Source organism: Dipodomys spectabilis, unplaced genomic scaffold, assembly GCF_019054845.1.
Source record: "Dipodomys spectabilis isolate Male_0828 unplaced genomic scaffold, ASM1905484v1 ptg000239l, whole genome shotgun sequence".
NCBI classification, from domain to species: domain Eukaryota; kingdom Metazoa; phylum Chordata; class Mammalia; order Rodentia; family Heteromyidae; genus Dipodomys; species Dipodomys spectabilis.
The window spans coordinates 3,703,006-3,725,452 of record NW_024870916.1 but is presented as its reverse complement, the minus strand read 5'-3'; the positions used below and the strand labels follow the sequence as shown (position 1 = coordinate 3,725,452).

Here is a 22,447-nt window from a genome sequence, read left to right as displayed (position 1 = left end):
AAGCACTCTCTGTGCTATGAAATCATTCTATTCAAAGCAAATTTCCGAGCTGGGTGCTTTTCTTCATAGAGAATCTGGATGTTCACCAATAGAAATACATGCATACATACACAGACACATGGAGTTACTGGCTTTTTTATTGTGTGGCAGGTCCTGCGGCTTGAACTGTGAACCTAGACATTTTCCCTGTGCTCTTTTTGCTCAAGGAAGCATTTTATTGTGTCTTAAACCATGATTACTCTAGGCTGGGGTGCAGCTTTTACACCCACAGATGATCCAGGGATCCTAGGATCCGAGTTCAACTCCCAGCACTGGCAAAAAAAAAAAAAAAAAAATCAAACCAACACAAATGGAGGAGGAAAAAACCAGGAAGTTTTACATAACTGTTTTACCTTTGTTTCCTTTGCACTGTGACCATCCTGGGTCTCAATGACTTGGCTTGAAAATTGAACGTGACCTTGCATGGCTGAAAGATGGTGGGCTATTAGTGAAGCTCAACTGACACATCTAGGCCCTGAGTTGGATTCTGGGACTGGCACCTACACACTGCTGAAGATCCTAGGAAACTTGTTCCTATGTATAGGAACACTAATAGGATGTTTGAAATGTGCTAACTGAATTACTAATTAGCTTGTCATTCTATAAGTTTGTATGCAATAAATACAACTCATTGATAATTTAATATTTATTAAGTCTTGTACTGTGATTAATTAATGGAGGCATAATTTTAGACCAAATAGTTGGTAGTATTAGAATATATAAAAGTAAGTTATAGACATCACTTTATATAGAGTTATACACTAAAATCTACATAAATGTCTATCTGTCTCTGTATACATTTATGGATGCATATACATACGTAAATACACACAGACACACTGAAATCTACACATCTATGTGTTTGTATATTGGCCACCCCTGGGGCTTGATCTCAGGTCCTCAAAGTTGCCCGACAGCTTCACTTGCATCAGACTGGTGTGCTAACATTGACTCATTCATGAAGTGGGCCTTCTAGGTCCGGAGTTCAAATAACAGAACTGCCAAAAACTTGATCCTGGTGGAAGAAGCCAATTGTCACACTTATTTTCCTTATTGGTGAAAGTCCTGGGTCTCAGGAATGATGTACAATACATAGGCAAATTTATGTCCTACGAAATAGGATGTAAAAAATGTTATATGTGTAATCATACTCACTAAAATACATAAAAAATAAATAAAACAGAATAAAATGAATAACTACACTAGCTGCAATATGCAGTAAACGTGTATGTAAATATAAACCATGGATTTAAAATGTATATGAGTGCTAGGACTTAAATTCCGGCCCTGGAGACAGGTCTGACTTTCTTGTCTTCCAGCATGGTGAGCTTCCCCTTCCCCACAATGCTGCAGATTTACCCAGACCCTGAGTTCAAATCCCAGGCCTGGCAGAAAAAATGGCCTGAATTCCAAGCCAAGGAGCCTCAAAATATTTTATATATTTTTAATGTATGTATGTATGCATATATGTATGTATGTATGTATGCATTTTTATTTTGTCAAGCACAAGGCTTGAACTCAGGTCCGTCAACTCTGCCTCAGCTTCTTTTACTCTAGCCACTGGACCCACAGCGGAACCTGGGTTCCTGGGCCCCAAAGGCTGATAGGAAAAAAAATAACACAAGAAAAAAAAAACCCTGGCAACTTGCATATGGCTGAAAGTTTTACATTTGTTTTCTTTGCAAGGTGACCTTCCTGGGTCAGAATGACACAGTTGAAAAGTGTTGGTAACCTAGCATTGCTGAAGGCTGGCAGACTATCAGGGAAGCCATAGGCCAACATGGCAACATAGGCTCTGGGTGGGAAGCCCGGTCCTGACCTTACCAATGGCAGGAGATCCTAAGAGTCTTGTTCCTATTCATAGGAATACCGATGGAAGGTTATGAATTTCAAGGTTGAATTGGTTGTTCCTGAATGATACTACTATAAAATTAGAGTTATTTTAGGAGGCCGATGGAGTTTAATGAATATTTTTGGCACACTAAATGAATACTATTAATTACATGGAAGCAATTATTTTGGAACAGTGGTTGATTTAATTAATAATTCATTAAGGATGAAAACAATATTAATTACATGGAGGCATAATAAGTACCCAATAATTGGTAGGAAGGTAGCATATATAACTGAATATTATATAGACATCTCTGGCACTCTATAAAGATCTATATTTATTTGTGTACTACCATCTGCATGTCAATCTGTTCTTATTTTGTCAAACCCAGGGGCTTGATCTCAGGTGCTGGGAACTACTTGTGGGCTCAATATGCACCAGGCTGGCATGCTGACATTCACCCATTCATGCATTGGGCCTTGTAGGCTGTGAGTTCAGATGTCAGCACTCACAAAAATTGAATCATGGAGTAAGAAGCCCATGGTGACACATGTTTTCCTTTTCTGTGAAAGTCTTGGATGCCAGGTGTGAAGTTTCATACATAGGCAAATCTATATCCTCTGTAATAAATGTAATAAATTTTCCATGTGTAATAACAGTCAATAAAATAAATGGCAAATAGATGCATAAAAGAAAAAATTTAGTGAATAGATACACTAAGCACAATATGGAGTCAACATATGGGGCTTGATTTCAGGGCCTGGGAACTGCCTAGGAGCTGAATTGGCTGCTGTGCTTACAATCACTCATTCATGAACTTCTAGGCCATGAATTTAGATCCCAGCACTGCCAAAAGTATAATCTTGGAGTGAGAAGCTGAGCATGACACGTTTTCTTTTTCTTTGAAAGTGCTCAGTGTCAGGTAGGATGTATAATTTGGATGCAAATCTATATGCTATGTAATAGGATGTCATAAATGTAATAAATGGCATAGGTGGAATAATTGTCACTACAATAAATGATAAAGGGTTGAATTAGTGAATCATTCTAGATTAAATTAGATGCAACAATTATAGGAAGTGTGTTAAGTTTTATTAATATTTTATTAAGCATTACCAGAATAAAAATTACATGGAGACATAATTAAATACCTAATAATAGGTAGTGACACATGATGCATAATTTAATTATATATAGACATCTGTCTCATTCTATAAAATATGTAAATATATGTATATATGTACATATATAATAAACAATAACAGGATATTGAGTAATTATTAATTAATGCTTTATTAATTGCTCAGCTGGGATGCATCATTAAATGGAGACATAATTTATTTATTTATTTATTTATTTTTATTTTTATTTTTTGGTCGGTCGTGGGGCTTGAACTCTGGGCCTGGACGCTGTCCCTCAGCTCTTCAGCTCAAGGCGAGCGCTCTACCACTTGAGCTACAGCGCCACTTCCGGTTTTCTGGTGGTTTATTGGAGAGAGGAGTCTCACGGTCTTTCCTGCCCGGGCTGGCTTTGAACCGCGATCCTCAGATCTCAGCCTCCTGAGTAGCTAGGATTACAGGCATGAGCCACCAGCGCCCGGCTGGAGACATAATTTAATATCTAATAATTGGCAGTAATTCCTGCAACTACTGCTGCTTCCTTCTTGCCCTCATCACTGGCCTGTCAGTGCCAAAAAAGGCCTCCAGGAGAACCCCTGCACCCCTTCTCCAAATGTATCCTGTACTTCCAGTGACTCCTGGTGGTCAGTATGATCTACATGACCACCGAAGAGCATGAGGATAAACGTTACACACAGACATGAAGAACTAGTATGATGGCTTGACCTTCATGGCCTCTGAAAATGAAGGTTTAACCTGCATAAATTTTGTTCACTATGAATTTTCTATTTTCACACTGAACACCATATACTTTCCTTGTGCTTCCTTTATTGGTTTTTGTCTTATTCTCTCCAAACAAGTATATTATCTTCGGTTGATACCACGTCTCTGGTGATGGCATCAGCAGATCCAAGTGGAAAAGGAAGTGGGACATAGAGTACCCATCCTTTTCACAAGAGTCCACCACAGGTCAGAAGAGCAAGTATTAGGAGAGTGGGCACAGCTGCTGCTTCCCTCTCTGAAGCATGGCTCAAGTTTGGAGAGGGATTTCAGGACATCTGAAATATTGAATTATTGAAATATTGAATTATCTCCAAGACCAAAGAAACAACCACATCTAGTAATTGAGCTCACAAGTATACCATGGAGATCCAGTGAAAATGATCAATCAGATGAAGATAGGACACTGTTTAAAATACAGAGAAACAATAGGATTGGCACTATTGGCAGGAACAATTTGTGTGCAGAAGATAGGGCCAAGGAAGATGAACTGTAGTTGATTGACTAGAAAATGGTGGCAGAGAAGAAACCAGTAAAGGCAATGAATGTGAAGATGGAGAGGGTGCCATGGAAATCTCAGATGGTGCTTCTACTGCAAGTAGTTATTCTTTGGCAAGTGATAGTAGGAAACCTGAGCTTCCTAAGGCAAGACCTGGCTTTATTGCCTAGCTGGACTAAAAGTCAAGATTCTCCTGCCTCACATTGCAGAGTTCTAGGATTACAGTCATGCATAACCACATTTATGTTTGAAACATTTAACTTTCATGTTAGATTATTTCTTTTTCACCTGTGGCCTTTATAAGCCTGACTTGGACATTTTTGGACCTTGGCATGAACATTTGTCTGGATTATGAGGAAAAAATAATTATTCCAACAGTTTCCCATATTGAAACACCCACTCCTTGGGTACTTGTCAACTCACTGTGTTCATCTGGCCTGTGTGGAAATTGTCCATTCTGCTCTGGTCCTTAAGAGGTCTGCTAGATTCTCAGCTGTGTATAAGAAGAACACAGAGATGGAGGGTTTTAGATAGCAATGAGAAAAAAGAAATTTACTTCACTGAAACTCGGTTATTTGCCTTATTTTTGCCTGTCATATTTACCTTGCTCACAGTTTACATTCTTTTATGGTATAATGAAGTAATAACATTTATTTTCCCCAGCATTTAAGTTTAATTCTTTGTTTTCATTGAGACAAACTTCTGAGAAAGAACAACTAACCTCATGCTCATTTCCACAAATGGATGTTTTTATTTTCATATTCCCTTGTAAGACAATAATTCTTGGTGTGGAAAGTTAGGAAATAGAAATAGATTAAAATTTTAAACATGATACATTTATTTGTGATGTCAGTAGGCTTTGGAATTTTAGTCACTAAAATGTGTGTGACTACTACGCTTACTCTTGCCCATTCTGGTGAGAGCATCCTTAATTACTAAGTTATTAACAAGTGAATGGATTGCCAGGCAAACTTTGAGAGTTTTTGTTTTCTTGGCAAACCATTAAACATTTCTTTAGAGGAAAAAATACCACACTATTTCTTCTCTTCATAGAGTCTACTATACTTCAGTTAATTCATCTGTAACTATTAGTATACAACTGAGTGAATTTGCTTTTGGGTTTATTGGAGCATTCTAGCAGCCACAAATAAGGGAAACCATGAAGCTTGTGTTCTCTGGGTCTGGATTACTTCCCATAATATAATGCTTTCCCAGTCTTTCCACATTATTACAAATGGTAGTGCATCATGCTCTCTGATGGATGAGTGGGATTTCTCTCTGTTTGTGTGTGTGTTTATACATACATTTATATATATGTATATATATGTACATATACACACATATATGTATATATTTATATCTATATATACATATATGTATATAAAATGTGGTATACATGTATGTAACCTCATACATACATACATACATACATACATATATATATGTATATGTATATATATATGTAACTTCATACATGTATGCCACATTTTATTGATCCATTCACCATATGAGGGTTTTCTGGGTACTGGAAAGTGAGAGACATGAGCCTTATCCCTCTGTTTGTGGGAAGACATGAGCTCTTGTAGCAGCAGTACTGAGCCTTGTTACCCTTTTTTATGGCCTGAAGTGGTAAAAGCTGATCAACAATTTGTTCATTTTTGCAATTCCTGGGGCCTGAACTCAGTGCCTGTGCACTGTCCCTAAGCATTTTTTGCTTAAAGCTAACATACTAACCTTTGAGCCACAGCAACACTTCCGGCTTTTTCTGGGTATGTGGTTACTGAAGAATCAAACTCAGGGCTTCATGCATGCTAGGCAAGCACTCTACCACTAAGCCACCTTCCCAGCCCAAGATTTTATTTTTTAAAAGCTAACATGTAAAAGAACCAACTACATGAACAACTGTATTACAGGAGGCGAGCTCCATGACTAGAACCATGACTTCCCTGGCCAGAAACCTTGGAGACCAGGCCTTTGCCACAAGTCTCCTGTGTGGTCAGCTTCCAACCACTGAGCATCGTTTCATTGGCCTGAAAGGAAGGAGAGTTTTGAGATGTGAAACATGATGCAAGCAGACAGAGGGGGCCTCATCCCCCACTGTCAACACTGAGGATGGGTACTCACAAACCCCAGACCCTGTGGCACACATGCTAGTAGACACTAATTATGAATTGTGTGGAGTCATGATCCAATGGGCAGATGGGCTGGGCTAATATGAGAAAGGCATAACCTCTTTCAGAATCATATGGACTCCAAAAATGTGAACTAGAAAAGGTCTACTTTGTGTTTGAGATTATTGTTTTAACTTCCTTTATCTGCACTCTGTCCTCTAAAGCCAACTCCCATGTGTGAACTCTTCATATGCAGAAAATGAGCCATAAATAAGGCCAAGTAATTGTTAATCTTATGGAAGTCAGCCAGGCATAGAATGGCTGTCTGGGGTTTCTTTTCCTCTCTGAGTTACAAAAAGTGACTTGTTCCTGAGACACAGAGCCCATGTTCTAATGGCTGAGCTATTACTGCTGGATATCACATTTCACCATGTGGATATAACTATAAGAGACAAAGCAGCCAGGACTTTGATGTTCCCAAAATTATTGCCATGCTGAGTGAGTCTGACACATGACTTCGAATGACTGCATGAAGGAAGTGGACATTCTTTTGTTTTTACAATATGTAATAGTGTATACATCGATACATGCTTATTCACTTTACACTGACTTTAATTTTGTCCCAGGTTTTCATTTTGGTTTCAGAGGAAAGTGTCTGGATTTACCATTCCAGCAACAGGCTCCCAGATGCTCATGCAGGGTGAAGAGGGGAGAATGGGTTGAAATGATGACTTCCTTCTGTGTTTCCCTGGCAGTGCTGAAAACCAGACCCAGAGATTCTGGGCTTCAGGTAAACAAGCAGTGGATAGAGTCTCCCTTCTCAAGAGATGAAATCTTTATGAAAAGTGCCCAGAGGACACTACAGTTTCCACTGCTTTTTTACTTCCACGCAGTGCACAGAGCACACGAGCAAATGCTGGAGGGCACAGGTATGGCTGACTCACCACCCTTCAAGAGAGTCAAAAAAGATGAACACAGTGGCAGGGGACCTGTTCCTCAGCAGAAAGCCTTGCAAGGTTCTGAACATCACCCTAAGTGAGGCTGGCATTTGAGCACAGTCTTGGACAGGTCATGAGCATCTGAAGAGTGTGGAATGTTCTGCTAATCCACAGGTTGACTAAGCAGCCTCTCCTTGGGGGAAAAGGATCTACTATAAGTAAACACTTATCAGAAATCTCACTAAACCTTGTTCTTTATATTAAGTCAGTTCTTCAAGGCAGACAAGTGAGAATGGATAAAGGAGAAGGGCCCTAGGACCACTGAATTTTCCCATTTTAGAGCATCATTTTCTTTCTCAACATACAGTAGGGAAGCCACAGCCTAGTCCAGCTAGCCAATAGAAATATATTCTCAATAGTATATGCCAACATGTTGAGGTCCAGAGAACTCAGTGATAGTGGTTCCACTCTGTTTTCTCAGTAACTTCTCTTCTCTTTTTTGAGATAGGGTCTAATCTAAGTAGGACTTTGGGCTAAGCTCCCTGTGTATGCAGATCATAGGCATGTACCACCATGACTAGCCTCATTACTTCTTTTTGTTTTCTTCCCTTTGAAAGTCAGCCAATAGCTCTAACATCGCTCTCTTCCATTTACATTCTATTCACGCCCTTATCTGGTTCTCTCCACCTGGTCTAACTGGAGCCATCTGTCTCTAGCCAGCACACTGTCATGGTGGTCCATCTTCCTTCTTCCCAGCTAGCTCCATACACATCTGTTTGTTACTAGGGAGTCTTTCCTGACTTGTGCTTTTCACTTTTCCAAATGACTGGATGTGCAAGACAATAAAAGGAGTTCCTGAATTTTGCCAAGAGTGTGAATGACATGGCTGATTCAAGGCTGTTAACTATTTTCCACTTAAACACACAAGCAGTGGGCCAGGATTGGTGGCTCACACCTGTGATCTTAGCTAATAAGTAGGCTTAAATCTGGAGGATGGTGGCTCCTAGACCAGCCTAAGCAGAAAAGTCTTGAGATCCCACCTTCAAAATAATCACAAAAGAAGGGCTGGAAGTATGGCTTACGGTGAGCATACAATCTGAGCAAGAGCTATCATAGTGTAGGTCACCTTGGGCTGCTGGTAGCACAGGCCCTTTAGTCCCAGGTCTGTACTAATAACATTTCTTCAATTCCAACTTTGTGTATGAGTGTGTATGTGTACAACTTCACATACTCATGCACTTGTTGTGTACACTGATAATATTAAGTTGCACGTGCTTATGTTGCAGAGACTTCAAACCAATTTGAATCTTTCCAAACACAATGAACCATCAAGAATTCTACCACTAAAACATTCAGTACAAAGATTCCACTTCCAAAATGCCATTTGGTTAGATGGTGTTTACCTATCCATATTTACTTAGTCTTTCCTCTAGTTGACCCTCATCCTCCCATACCATTGCACCTCCACACATTCCCCCAGATTATTGTTTACAATGATCTTAACAGTTTCCTGGAAATAAAGATTCTTTAGTGGTAGAATTAGCATTTAATTGTTAGCAAGTCACCTTCTTCAGTAATAACTCACAATGAGCTTAAAGATCTACCCTTAATCAGGTAGGGATAGGTGGACACAGCATAGTAAAATGGACAAAACAGCATTTCAATGCCAGGTGGAGCACTATGGGACCTGACCCGATACCATCATGTGCTAAACATGGACCTCCAAGGTGAGGGCAGAATACCCTCTTGTACTTATGGGACTCCTGGATATCAGGAAAGTAGGAGGCTGAGACCTGAGTCCAACCCTTACTCTTCTCAAATTGCTGGCGAAGTTTCAGAAAAACTCAGTAATCTGCCCAAGGAAGGTATGCTAGGCTACAGGTGAAGAAAGACAGGAGCCTAAAACGTAGCATGCAATTTCTGAGAAGACACCTTCATACTTACTAAGAACTTATGAGCTTATAGAAATGGATTGGTTGTGGTCAGACAGTGTGGGTATGCAAGCCAAGGAGGGGACTGACCACTTCCTTACAGTATCATCCTATAGTGGCAAGAAGAGGAAAATAACCCCAAATGGGACTGCACTGGTCATCTACTTGATGTCAAAGTATTAGGGCTGAACAATACTGAGTGTTAACCTGGACTGCTGGTCAGAGAGCTGGAAAAGTAGGGAGTAGGATGTGAATTGAATGATAAATAGAGGGATGAGTTGATGGAAAGAATTGTCAACTGCAACATCACATTCAGATCTACCAGAGATCTCTCATAAAGGGCCAATACAGTCAACCATGTGAACCCATTAGCACTGGTCATTCTTGTTTGCTAGCCAATCACTTTCTGACTTATCAGACATACACACACACCACAAATGGCCATGGTTTGGTGGACACAGAGGGCTAGAATATAAATGTCAGTAAATGCCTACATGTTAGCAGAGAGTATCAAGGTTTAGCCACCCTGCACTGTTCATTTCCAAGATTCTCAGCCTGTTAGGTCCTTGTGGCAAACTCAGTGCTCCAATGGGAATAGATGCTGCCTCCAGGCCTCCCTTTCGTATTCTCCAGGTCTCAGAAGTCCCCAAAAGGCTGGTCTGGAAGTGTGGGGGAATAATGCAGGCAAAGCCCAAGTGTTGGAGGCTCCAATTCATAGCAATGATAGGGTGATGCAGAGCTCTGGATTGTGTTGTGCCTCCAAGGGAAGGAGGCACTGTTGGCACATGAGTGCATCAGGGCTTCCTGATCCTCCCTGCCCAACAGCAGCTGTTCTGGATTGAGCAGCACACTGGGATGGGGTATGAGGCACCCTGGGGTCAAGTACCCACCAGTAGAGGGATGGATAGGGCAGGTAAATCTACAGACAACAGTGCCAGTACTGGGGAGCTGTGCTCTTTTATCAACTTCTCCACATTTCAGTTTTCAAAAACAACTTAGACTTTAGAGTAAGTTTCAACCTATGGAAAATTTACACAAGTGTGTTTCCCTCACTGCCCTAGCTCTCCCTTGATTCACATGTCATAAAACATATTATTCAAAGTCAGAACATTTCCACTGAAGCCATATTAGTCATTAAACACAAACCCCATACCAACCTCAACATTGCCTCCTTCTGCCCTTCTCTCACTCAGGAGTCCATCTGGTCCTGCAGATCATTGCTCTCCTCCCCTTTGAGGGGCCAAAGTTCCAACCAAACCTCCATCCTTGGCCATTGTGAGGGGTTCTGCTCAGCATTTGCTGTCTTGGTAGACATAGATTGAGGGATGTCGACGGACTGTTCCTCTTTGGCAGGAGTCTACAGAGCAACAGATGCTGCAGCCATCTCAGTGAATCACACTGGGGCACCGAGGTCACCATGCTTATCCTTGTTCATGGTACTCGTGTTAGAACTCAGAGTACTGTACTTGCTAGGTAGGTGAGCTATATGCCTATTTTGTGCTGGTCATTTTTTAGTTATGGTCTTGCTTCCTATCCAGGTACATGCCTGGGCCTGGACTCACCTATTTTAAGCTTCCTGTTGTAGTGAAGTTGATATTCATTGCTAGCTTAAGAGGAGATGTCACCCAGTTTTTGGCCTGGGCTGGCCCTGAATAATGATCATCCAAATCTCAGCATCTTAAATAGTTAGGATTACACATGTGACTTCCAGCTCCAATGTGCCTTCCTTCTCAACCCTACCAACTCAGCAGTGACTGACAGCTTGCTCTCCTCAGTTACTCTTACCCTCTGGAATTTCAGAGAGGAGTCATGCATTTTCTTTTTCACTGTACTCTAATTGCTCCCAAGATTGCCTGAAATTGTACTATCTCCCCTCATTGTAGGCTCCCCAAGGAAGTGATACCCTTGGATACTAGATATTTCTACATGAGGAGGTAAACTTAGCTGTGAACCCCAAAGGGAGATCCTGTTATTTCAGCTGTGGGCTGTCAGTTCCTTCCGCAATTCCCTCAGCTACAGTCATTTTCCATGACACAATGGTCTTCCTGCACTCCCCACACTGATGGGTACAAAGACAGCATCATGCCAATTGGCCAGGTCAAACTATGGGACACTCAGTGGTGGAGCTGGAGGAGTTGCAGTTGTCCCCTATCCAATCTGACATCCAGTCCCTCCCTTCAACAGAATTCAATCTCTGTGCATTCACCTCTCTGCCAACACTCTCAGTCTGTCTCTAGAACTAAGGAACAAGGTATATGTAATTGAGAAAACACAAACACAATCTCTCATCATGAATGGACCAATTTAAATAGTGAAAAAAATGAACCACAAAATTATACTGAACCCCTCTCCCCGCTTCTTTTATTTGTGCAAGTTTGCTCCCTAATTGCTCTTGTGTGTTTGTTGGGGAAGGTGTGTGGGTACGGGTGTGGGGGACATTGTGTATAATAGGATTGAACTCAGGGCCTTTGGCTCTTAACCTGGCTCTTTTTGTTCAAAGCTGGCACTCTACCATTCCAGCCACTGATCCCTAGTGGCTTTTTCCAGGCTAATTGCAATAAGAATCTCTTGGGTTTCTCTGCCTACACTGGCTTCAAACTGCAATTCTGGTATCAGCCTCCCAAAAGGCTTGTATTACAGGTGTGTGTGAGCAACTAGTGCATGGTCTCCCACTGCCACTTTAAAAGGGCAGCTTTTAAAGTGAAGTAAAAGAAAATTCTTGATTGAAAACTGAGTATCAGTGTGATTTAGGTAAATCTGGAGGCTCCTCATGGGAGGAAAGGCCTACATGAACCAAGTAGGTTTGATGAAATGTCCCCAGAGAACACACAAGATACCCTGAGTGGAACAACACCCAAAGCACAGGTTCTTAGGACATTGTCTAAAATAAGTTTTTAACCAAGGTACTCACAGATGTGCCTCCTATATCCTTGGGAAAGATACCAGTAGAGCAGCCATCTGAATCCTGTCCTACGGGGGTACAGAGTGTTTGGAACCAAGCCTTTTCCTTGGTCCAAACCACATCACAAAGAGACAATATGGATGCTTCTAGTCCAATGGCTGGGCCCTTTACTGCTACAAAATTAGGCTTCTTAGACTGGATGAAAGTATTCACTAAGTTTCTAAAGTTAAAAAGAATACACAGGGAACAAGTAAAAACATTGCATATGTGAGCAGATGACAAAAATATATTCTAGATTGGAAGTTGCCAAGCAGAAACTGTGCAAATCATAAAAATAGATTTCTTAAAAAGCCTCCTCCCAGAAAAGGTAGACTGTGGATCTACCTGCTGCAGGTTGTAAAGGCTTACCTACAGCCTGGATATTACACAGTTGTGGCTGCTGCCACCGATTGTAGGTGACATAGCCAGAACGGCTTTCGTATTTACAGTGGCTCTTGGCCACTCTGACTATTGCATATAGCATTTCCAACTTTTTCTCTTTGAAGACCCAAAGATCATACTGATTTTAGGGAGTTCTTTTTTTTTTTTTTTTTTAGGGAGTTCTTGTATCCAAGAAAAAGGAAAATTCAGAGTGAACTTGGCACTAAGATTGTCTGGTACTGACTGAAGGGTTATTGACCAAGGGATATAACCTGCCCCTGCAAGGAGACTTTACACATTGAATTGGAAACACGTATTTTCTAAGGTCTTATAAACTGGACTAAATTAACTTATGGACATGGAGATAAGCTAATTTAAGACATAAGGTTGGAAAGAAAGATCAGCAAGCATCTCAATGCCTGTATCCCATTATGTATTGGTGGATGCTACTGCCACAGGAAATTGGAGAGCAAAGCAGAAATGGGAGAGGGTGGCCTTTGCAGGGGACAAGAACTTGCCATAAAACACAGCCAATGCTGTGCTGGAATTTGTTTTATAGGCTCTGTAGTTCCAGGGAGGTTGATGCTATACTATATAGGGAATCTGCTTCTTCCTCCCTACCATACAGCTGATTCTGTTTTCAGAGGTAGTTTCTTGCTCTGATTTCACACAGTAGATCAAAGCATAAACTTATACCTACATACATATAAAGTTATTCTTTATAGGTAGTTTGAGCCTGACCATTGAACAATAACTACAACTTTTCATATACAGAGTTCTAAGCCAGGGCTTGACTGACAACAGCTATTGAAGCACTTCCTACTAGTTCCTCATCCTCTGAATACTATCAGATGGAATATAGTGCTGCATCTCCCCTCCCCCCTTCCTCCCCCCCCCTCTGCAAGTCCTGCAGTTGAACTCAGGGTCTTCTGCTTAGTTGGCTGGCACTTGGCTACTTGAATCACACTTTCAGTTCTGTTTGTACTAATCATTAGAGGCTCAATTTTAACAGACTTTTCTAATTGATCTGGTCTTAACACAAATCCTCTGGATGTATCTCAGACTTTTGAGTAGCTAGAATTACAAGTGTGAGTCAATGCTTCCAGCTAGATTATATTGTAAGGAGGGAGGTTGGGAGGTTTGTAAGGAACACAGGAGAACAGGGCTTGCAGATGCAGATTCCAGCAATTGGTGTGAGGTGTAGTCTGTTAGGTGAGGCCGACCTCATCTCAGCCTTGCCAATTGCCCCCAAGGTAAGTAATGTTTTGCATTATGCAAGAATTGATCCTTTAAAAGAACAAGCTGCACTAATATCTAAGGTTTCTAAATGAGATGGCCCAAGGCATTATTCGAAAGCTCACAATGGAGTTTAATGATAAAGCTGTGGTACATGAACACATAAGAATCAAAAACTGTCCACGATTCCATGCTTCTCCCATGATATATTTGTACATATATAAAAAATTCTCATCTCAAGCCCAAAGAAACACAGGTCCCATGGTTTCCCTTATTTGCAATGACTAGTGTATGTCTGAGACAAGCAGAAATGTTCAGAGGAGTTGATGTTAGGTGAAATGAACCCCAAGATAAGGACTCACATTTCTTTTCTTTCTTGCTATTGTTTTAAACATATTTATAAGATGATTGTTTGTGGTTTTTTATGTCCCTTCTCCTCAGTATAAACCCTGTTTTCACTGTATTTGATGTTGCTATAATTTGTGGAGGGGAAGGGAAAAAACAAATTGTTTAAACAGGGATACAGGTGGACCCATTGCAACAATGAGACGTACAAGATGTTATGTCAAAAAATGAACTTTACAACTCTGGTGTGGTATGGGGAGGGAGATGGGAAGGGATGGTAAGGGGAAACAAGGGAGGAGGGAACAATGCTTGATAAGAAATGTACTCATTTGGGCTGGGAAGGTGGCTCAGTGGTACAGTGCTTGCCTTGCATGCATGAGGCCCTGGGTTTGATTCCTCAGCACCACAGAAGCAGAAATAAAAAGCTGGAAGTGGTGCTGTGGCTCAAGAGGTTGAGCGCTAGCCTTGAGGTGAAGAGCTGAGGGACAGTGACCAGGCCCAGAGCTCAGGCCCACGACCGGACTCCCCAACCCCCCAAAAAGAAATGTACTCATTACCTTGCTCATGTAATTGTAACCCCTCTGTACTACATTTTCAAGATTAAAAAAAAATTCTGGTTTCAAAGTCTTTGAGGAAAATCAATACCAGGATTTCAATAGGATTGATATATTGTTTTATAACTGGAATTTCAATTTTTGCCTGGAATGGTAATAATGGCAAATGAAATTATGTCTCTATTTCAGAGGTCCATGCTAAATTCACCAGCAGCCCTGCTCAGAGGAAGGGTGCAATGATGATGTGTAAACTCATTTGTAATCATGAGTTGAACAGAAACTCAGTTTGTTGAAACACAGCCACCCACCAAATCTTTGTAGAAATGACCTGTCAGGAGAGATCTCTCTGGTCCACAAAGCTGTACGATCATGTACTACAAAAGTCCAGCGGCAGTGTGGCTAGTGGTAAGAGATCATGATGGACCTAAAGAGGAAATGTGTACAGTTTTGTTAAGTAAGTATACATGTGGTTGTGTTTGCTAGCCATGGGGCTTGAACATAGGGCCTGTGCACTGTCTTTGAGCCTCTTTGTGCTCAAGGCTAGTGTTCTACAAACTAAATCCCAACACCACTTCCAGCTTTTTCTTAGTAGTTTATTGGAGATAAGAGTCTCATGGACTTTCTTGTCTCAGCTGGCTTCAAACTGCAATCCTCAGATTTCAGCCCCCTGAGTAGCTAGGATTACAGGCATGAACCAGCAGGCTCCTGGTTTTTATACTTATCCTTTAAAACTTAAAATGAAAGCCCATAAACATTAAGAGGTGTACAATGCAGCATACACAATTTGTATTTGTTCCCATTGGATCATCTGTGAACTGAGTTAAAGGCTGTCTTAGATATGGAAGGGAAGGAAAGATTTTCCACAAAGTTAGTTTTTGAAGACATTATTATTCAATAGAATTCCTTCTGAGAAGACACTTGACAAGATCAGATGTTAGGTCAAACACTCATGGAATGGTGTAGGAATTGTCTGGGGAAACCAGGCAACAAAATTTGAATTAGGAGGTAGTGTGCTTCCTTCCTCAGCTTACTCAGCTTTATTATCTGAAGAAGAAAGGAATGAGTAGGAAGAGGTCAAGTTCTAGGGCCAGTTTATGGGTTTGTTTTGTTCTCTCTCCAAATCCTGTAAGATAGGAGTGCTGAGTAATAGCCTCTTCCTTTGGAAAGTCCCCACATTATCTCACTCTATCATGAGAGGAGACCTCACTTCTGTGGAGATAAGCTTGCTCTTGGGTCCTTCAGACACATAGTATACAGACATCAAAAGTCCAATGCTATAAAAGGAACCCAAGATACTCAGTTTTATCAATGATGTAAGGGCCATTTCATGACAATGAATCTGCAAACTGGGTATCATCAAGTCCAATCGTGGAAATAGCAGCCCTGGACAATTGACGATGTAACATGTTAGTTGATCTCCATTCTCTCTTCCATTCTGAATATTTACGACAATGAAGATCTTTGCCTCAAAAAGTTTAAGGAATTTGGGTACAGACTACTATAAGCATTTTACTAGTCGACAAACTAGACTACAGAAAACTCATGCCCAGACTGATGTGCTTTGCTTTGCATAGAACAGCAATAAACAGTCTGTACATTGCTTATTTTCTGGAAGGAGAGACATTTGTGCTGGGGACAAAATACACTGTAACTATGAAACAAGAGGAATATCATAGGAAAAGAAAGACCCATCTGTACGGTATTTTCACAATAATAATAAGAAGAAGAAGAATGAGAAGAATGAGAAGAATAAGAAGAAGAAGGAGAAGAAGGAGAAGAAGGAGAAGAAGGAGAAGAAGGAGAAGAAGGAGAAGAAGAAGAAGAAGAAGAAGAAGAAGAAGAAGAAGAAGAAGAAGAAGAAGAAGAAGAAGAAGAAGAAGAAGAAGAAGAAGAAGAAGAAGAAGAAGAAGAAGAAGAAGAAGAAGAAGAAGAAGAAGAAGAAGAAGAAGAAGAAGAAGAAGAAGAAGAAGAAGAAGAAGAAGAAGAAGAAGAAGAAGAAGAAGAAGAAGAAGAAGAAGAAGAAGAAAGCCTTTGTTTCTCTGAAGGTTACAAGAAATGGGTATTTCTGCAGTTTGAACAGCAGGTGGCACTTTTAACTACTTTACAAGTGAGTCCAGTCTTCTGTTGTTGTTTTTGTTATTGTTGTTGCTGATTTAGCTTAGGATAGAAACCTAAGTGATATGGTGAGAGGGCACAAAATCATTTAAAATGATCTTGGAAACATTAAAAAACCTCACCAGTGAACAGATTGCAGTCTAAAAATGTACCAAAAATCAAGCCCTGAACTAGTTCTGTATGAGTGTAGCTAGCACACAGACCTTCTGTAGGTAGCTTTCCTTGTCTGGAACAACCTACTCAAGCTGTGTACAAAGGAAAAGAAACAACACTAGAACTTAAAATTTGGAAATGCCCAGTGCAAGTTGAGATGTATGCATTTCTAGAGTCTTCCTAGCACTAGGGGCTTTTGAACAACAATCTCTCCAACAACAATCTCCTTGGCCTTTGCAAGCTGCCTTTTCAGGTATTGCATAGAAAGCCCCCTTGCTATGTGCTCTGCCACAACACTAAGACCATCAGTGTTGTAGGATGATGGGGAAACTTCTCCCAGGACAGAATGTGGCCATTGTTATGTTTAGCAAATAATTAACCTGTCAAACTGGGCACCAGTGGCCCTTGACTGTAAACCTAGCTACTCAGGAGGCAGAGATATAGTATGCCAGTAAAAAACCAGCTTGGGCAGGAAAGGCCTTGAGACACTTATCTCCAAGAAACCACCAGAAAACTGGAAGTGGCACTGTGGCTCAAGTGATAGAGAGCTAGACTTGAGCTGAAGAACAGAGAGACAGCCCCTAGGCCTAAAGTTCAAGTCCCATGACCGACAAAATAAAGGAAAAAAAAGTAAAAGAAAGAAAGGGAAAAAGGAAAGAGAGAAAGAGAGAGAGAGAGAAAGAAAGAAAGAAAGAAAGAAAGAAAGAAAGAAAGAAAGAAAGAAAGAAAGAAAGAAAGAAAGAAAGAAAGAAAGAAAGAAAGAAAGGAAGAAGAAAAAGTCGAAAGAAAAAAACCTGTCATGATGAGAGATATGGCAAAGCTCCAGCCTCTGCAGATAAAGACATCCTGACCTGGGAGATGGCTCAAAAATAGAGGCACTGTTACCTTCTCCTGGTAAGAACCAAAGCTCCCACTGGAGCCCATACCATTAGAATGGAGCAGATTCGCAGCACATGCCTACAGCCCCAAGTCAGTGTGGCCAGAGTGATCAGCAGCCAAGCTTCCAAGTCCCCTTTGATTCCTGCCTCCTGGGCACATTGTGGGCCAGCTCAGAAGGAGGTTTCAGAAGAGCATAAAGAGCCATGAAGCAAAGTAGTCGTGTAGAAACACAAAGCACATGACTCTCACCTCTGGTCTTCCAGAGTTATTCTCAGATTATTTTGTGGATAAGAAGATGTGAGTGAATCATCTTGCTTCCTGAAAAATATCTCTGTATAGGTAGGCATTATTTGCCTCACACTGAAAGGCAACCACTTGTCAAAAGGCTGGTCTCATCTGTGGCCAATAAATTTCCTTTTCCCGGCCATCATCCCTTTAACAGACATCTGTATGTTGGCTGATAGCACATCCGTGAATGGAGATGTACCTGCGAAGGTTTTGAATCCATAGTGGTCCATGATGTCCTATCACCATTTCTCTCCCACTGTCATCTCAGAATTAGACCAGAAGCTGGTTGCAATCACAGCACATATCAACACAAGACTGTCAATACCTGAACCTTGTCAAAGTCTACTTCAAAAATAGCTTTCAGTTTCAATCTATGTCTGACAGAGTATCTACCCCCTACTTTTTTGGTCTAGGATATATGGAGCTATAATCTGGGAGACTTAGAGAATAAGATTAGAGAGAATGGGTCTCCTGGACAGGATCTGCTATAGGTATGACAAGTTAGAAGGAAAAAGAAACAGCATAAGGAAATATTAACATGGCCAAAGTGGTCAAAAGACATCTCTCCAATGCAAGAATGTGTTTCTGACAAACCTGTTCTTGTTGGGCCATGGCCTGGTATGATGGTGCCACTTTACACTCTGGTCCCAATAGAGTAACATACATGTCATGGCTTCTTCCTTCCATGGCCTAGGCTGACTACCAGAGGTTTATTCCCTGTTTTTACCTCTGCTTTCTAAAAGGGTACACACATCAAGGGGCTCTCTTCTTTCCCCCTACAAATATTCTACCAATGTTCCCTCATTTCACAACTCCTCATTGCCAATCTAGGTGCTGCTGTTCTATGAGTCCTAATGTATCCTCTCCTGAGCCTAACATTTGTTGCCTTTCCTCCTTTTGGTGCTGGGGACTGAACTGAGAGTCATGTGCATGCCAGGGATGTACTCTACTACTGAGCTGCATCTTCACCTCTGAACTTTGTTTATCAAACTTGTCAAGAACTCTATTAAGTATTTGATACAATTACTAAGGTACATGAGAATAAGGGAGATGCTGCACTTAGCAATTGGACAAAAATTCACCGATCTATAGGAATCACCTCCACATTAGCTTGTGTGGCAATGAATGCAGAGCTCTGGCTAGGAGAAAACAAAAGTCATGCCTGAGAAATACATGGTGGTCTACTGGTAAAATTATCAACAGGAGTTTTCTAAGGAGTGAGGCATGAGTCATTAATTATGAACCAAGAACTACTTCTTCAAAAGTGTAAAGAAATAAGCCAAAGCCACCAGAAAAGACTCATGAAAAGATTCATAAATGGGTACTTAAGAGAAAACAAAAATGTTCTTAGTCAAACACTGGTAGATAGGATGGGTGGTGCCTCCATCACAGCTTGGCCTCAATCCTTAACCCACTGAGGAATGAGAGTGCCTTGGCCAGGCCTGCCTTCAGTTCTGACCCAGCAGCCTTAGAAGATTTGGGTTCATCCAACCTGGTAAGTTCTAGGACAAGAGACCCAGGGGTATCAACACTTACTCCCTAGGACTCCCACAATGGAAGCTATTTGCACTTTGATCTCCCTGGGGCAAGGACACAAAATAACCTGCTTCTAGTCACAGATCACTCTCTGGGACAGTTTACTTTCTAATGAGTGAGACCAGCTTGGCTTAAAGATCTCTATCCCACCCCTCCCCACCCTACCCCAACCTCAGGGCTGGTAGAGGAAAACTTACGGAAGTTACCATCTCCCAACTTTACTAGCAACAAGGTACTTGCACCTCACCCAGAAGTACCTTTTCCTTAGAGCTTTCTATAAGTTGCAGTATTCCCATAGCCCTGTTTCTGAAGAAAAAGGTACTCTTACAGGTTATTGGTGGCCATGGAGGAATGCTTGGCACAGACAACCTGCCTGGAGCCTCACTGAAAGAAGAGTGAAAGATTCTGGCAAAAAGAACCAGTGACTGATTTGGCCTCCAGTGAAAACAGAAGTGTTCACCCTCTTCCTGGCCATTGTAGGTTCTAAGCAATTGAGATTTCTGTTTCACTCATGTAAAGTAAACATACCCAACAGGCTAGATCCATCCATCCCTTATATCCTTACAACACCCTGTGGGCCTCAGACAGCTTTGACTGCTGGAAAAATGAACATGAGAATGGGTCATTGGGAGAGGCCATGTCTCCCCTCCTCTGTTTGACTTGGAAGTACTGTGTCAAGCAGTTCTTGATACACTATGGGATTGGTCAGCTTCTCAGCCTCTCACTCCCTCAAACAGCTAGAATCACTTCTGTACTTAAAGCTGCCAGACACCTTGAGAAACTACCCTGGCAACCAGGAACTTGCACTCATCCTGTGAGTGCTGCTTCATTGCCAACTGAACTCTAAACACAGGGATCAGTGTTCCTGATACTGTTTCTGGGGAATGTGACTGAAATCCCTCTGATGGGACATGAGACAAGAACCTGTGGTTGTCTGAAGGAGAAGTAGCATCTGGATCTAGTTTTCTTTCTCTTCAAACTGCTTTTTTGCTACTTGCATGCTTTTGAGAGATTGAAAACTATAAAACTGGGCCAGGGGGAAAAACAACAACATTGGCACTTGTCATCCTCCTCTTCAAAATAGCAGAAAAACCATGAATTTAATACTCCTCTTGATCACCAGTCCTATATTGCTAAGATTAAATCCTTCTGGCCAAATTTATATTTCAAATACACTGAAAGAATAAAAAGGATTCTAAAGAAGAATAAGGGCTCAGGGTATAAAATGTATACTTCTTTATTTATACAAATAGGGTTTTAAAACAATCATATTTAAAAGAAATCTGCATTTTTACATTCACTGTCAGTGAGTTCCTGACAGAGAAGGCTGAGCATGATGATACATAGCAAGGTCCCACTGCAGGACAACAGTAGCTCAGGAAAGCACCATTTATTTGAGAAGCAGTAGGCAGGCTCTGGCATTCCTGTTGCACTGCTAGCAATGGGAAGTCTTAAACCTCTTCTTCCACAAGACTTCTTCAAATTCCCCCTGTTCATCAGCAGTGGCATCTTTGATTTGCTGGTACTTGGACACCGGGTCATTGATGTTGCTTTCAACCTCAGTGAACTCCATCTCATCCATGCCCTTACCTGTATACCAGTGCAAGAATGCCTTGTGCTGCAACATGGCACTGAACTGCTCTGAGGTGTGCTTGAAGGGTTCCTGGATGGTCATGTTGTTGCCAATGAATGTGGCCAACATCGTGAGGCCATATGTGGGGATGTCACACACAAGTGTCTTCACGTTGTTGGGGATCCATTCTGCAAAGTAGCTGCTGTTCTTGTTCTGCAAGTTGAGCATCTGCTCATCCACCTCCTTCATGGACATGCGGCCTCGGAAGATGGCAGCCGCTGTCAGGTAGAAGCCATGGCGGGGATCACAGGTGACCATCGTGTTCTTGGTGTAAACATCTGCTGGGTGAGCTTGGGCACTGAGAGGGCATTGTACTGCTGGCTGGCACGGCTAGTCAGGGGTGCAAGGCCAGGCATGAAGAAGCACAGGCAGGGCAAGGACACCTTGTTCACAGCCAGCTTGCGCAGGTCTGCATTCAGCTGGGCAGGGAAGCGCAGACAGGTGATGACCTTGATCATGGTAGCCAACACCAGGTGGTTCAGGTCTCCATAGGTGGGTATGGGCAGCTTCAGAGTGCAAAAGCAGATGTCATACAGGACCTTGTTGTCAATGCATAACGTTTCATCTGCATTTTCCACCAACTGGTGGACAGACAAGATGGTGTTGTAGGGTTAGGTGAGGATGATAGGGTTAGGTGGATAAAGGCTCAGCCCAGCACTGGGAACTAGAGTGTCTGGATGTTAGGGAGGAGGGGTGCCCGTTAGCCATCTCCCATGGACTATGATGACATATCAAATATGAAGTTGTCTGGTCTGAAACTCTGGCCAAATGGTTCCAATCTCACTGAGTCTAAGGTGCCAGTGTCCAACATCTTGGGCAAGGGCATGACACTGAAGGTGTTCATGATGCTGTCTGGGAACTCCTCTCGGATCTTGTTGAGAATCAGGGTGCCCATGCCTGACCTGGTGCCACCTCCCAGGGAGTAGGCCAGCTAGAAACCCTGGAGACAGACACACCTTTCTGCTCACCACTTCCAGCACTGACTCCACCAGCTCGGTTCCCTCTGTGTAGTGGCCCTTGGCCCAGTTATTGCCTGCTCTGTTCTGGCCTATCAGACACAAAGACATGATGAGACACATACTCCAGGAATAATGACTTTGCTATATGCATTGTGAAGACTATAGGCTCCTCTGAGC

At 41.7% G+C, this 22,447-nt stretch overlaps 1 pseudogene; it reads right to left on the bottom strand.

Annotated features, from left to right (window-relative positions):
- Positions 1-20,136: 20,136 nt before the first annotated feature.
- LOC122124526 overlaps positions 20,137-22,447 on the bottom strand; it is a 55,349-nt pseudogene continuing 53,038 nt past the window's right edge.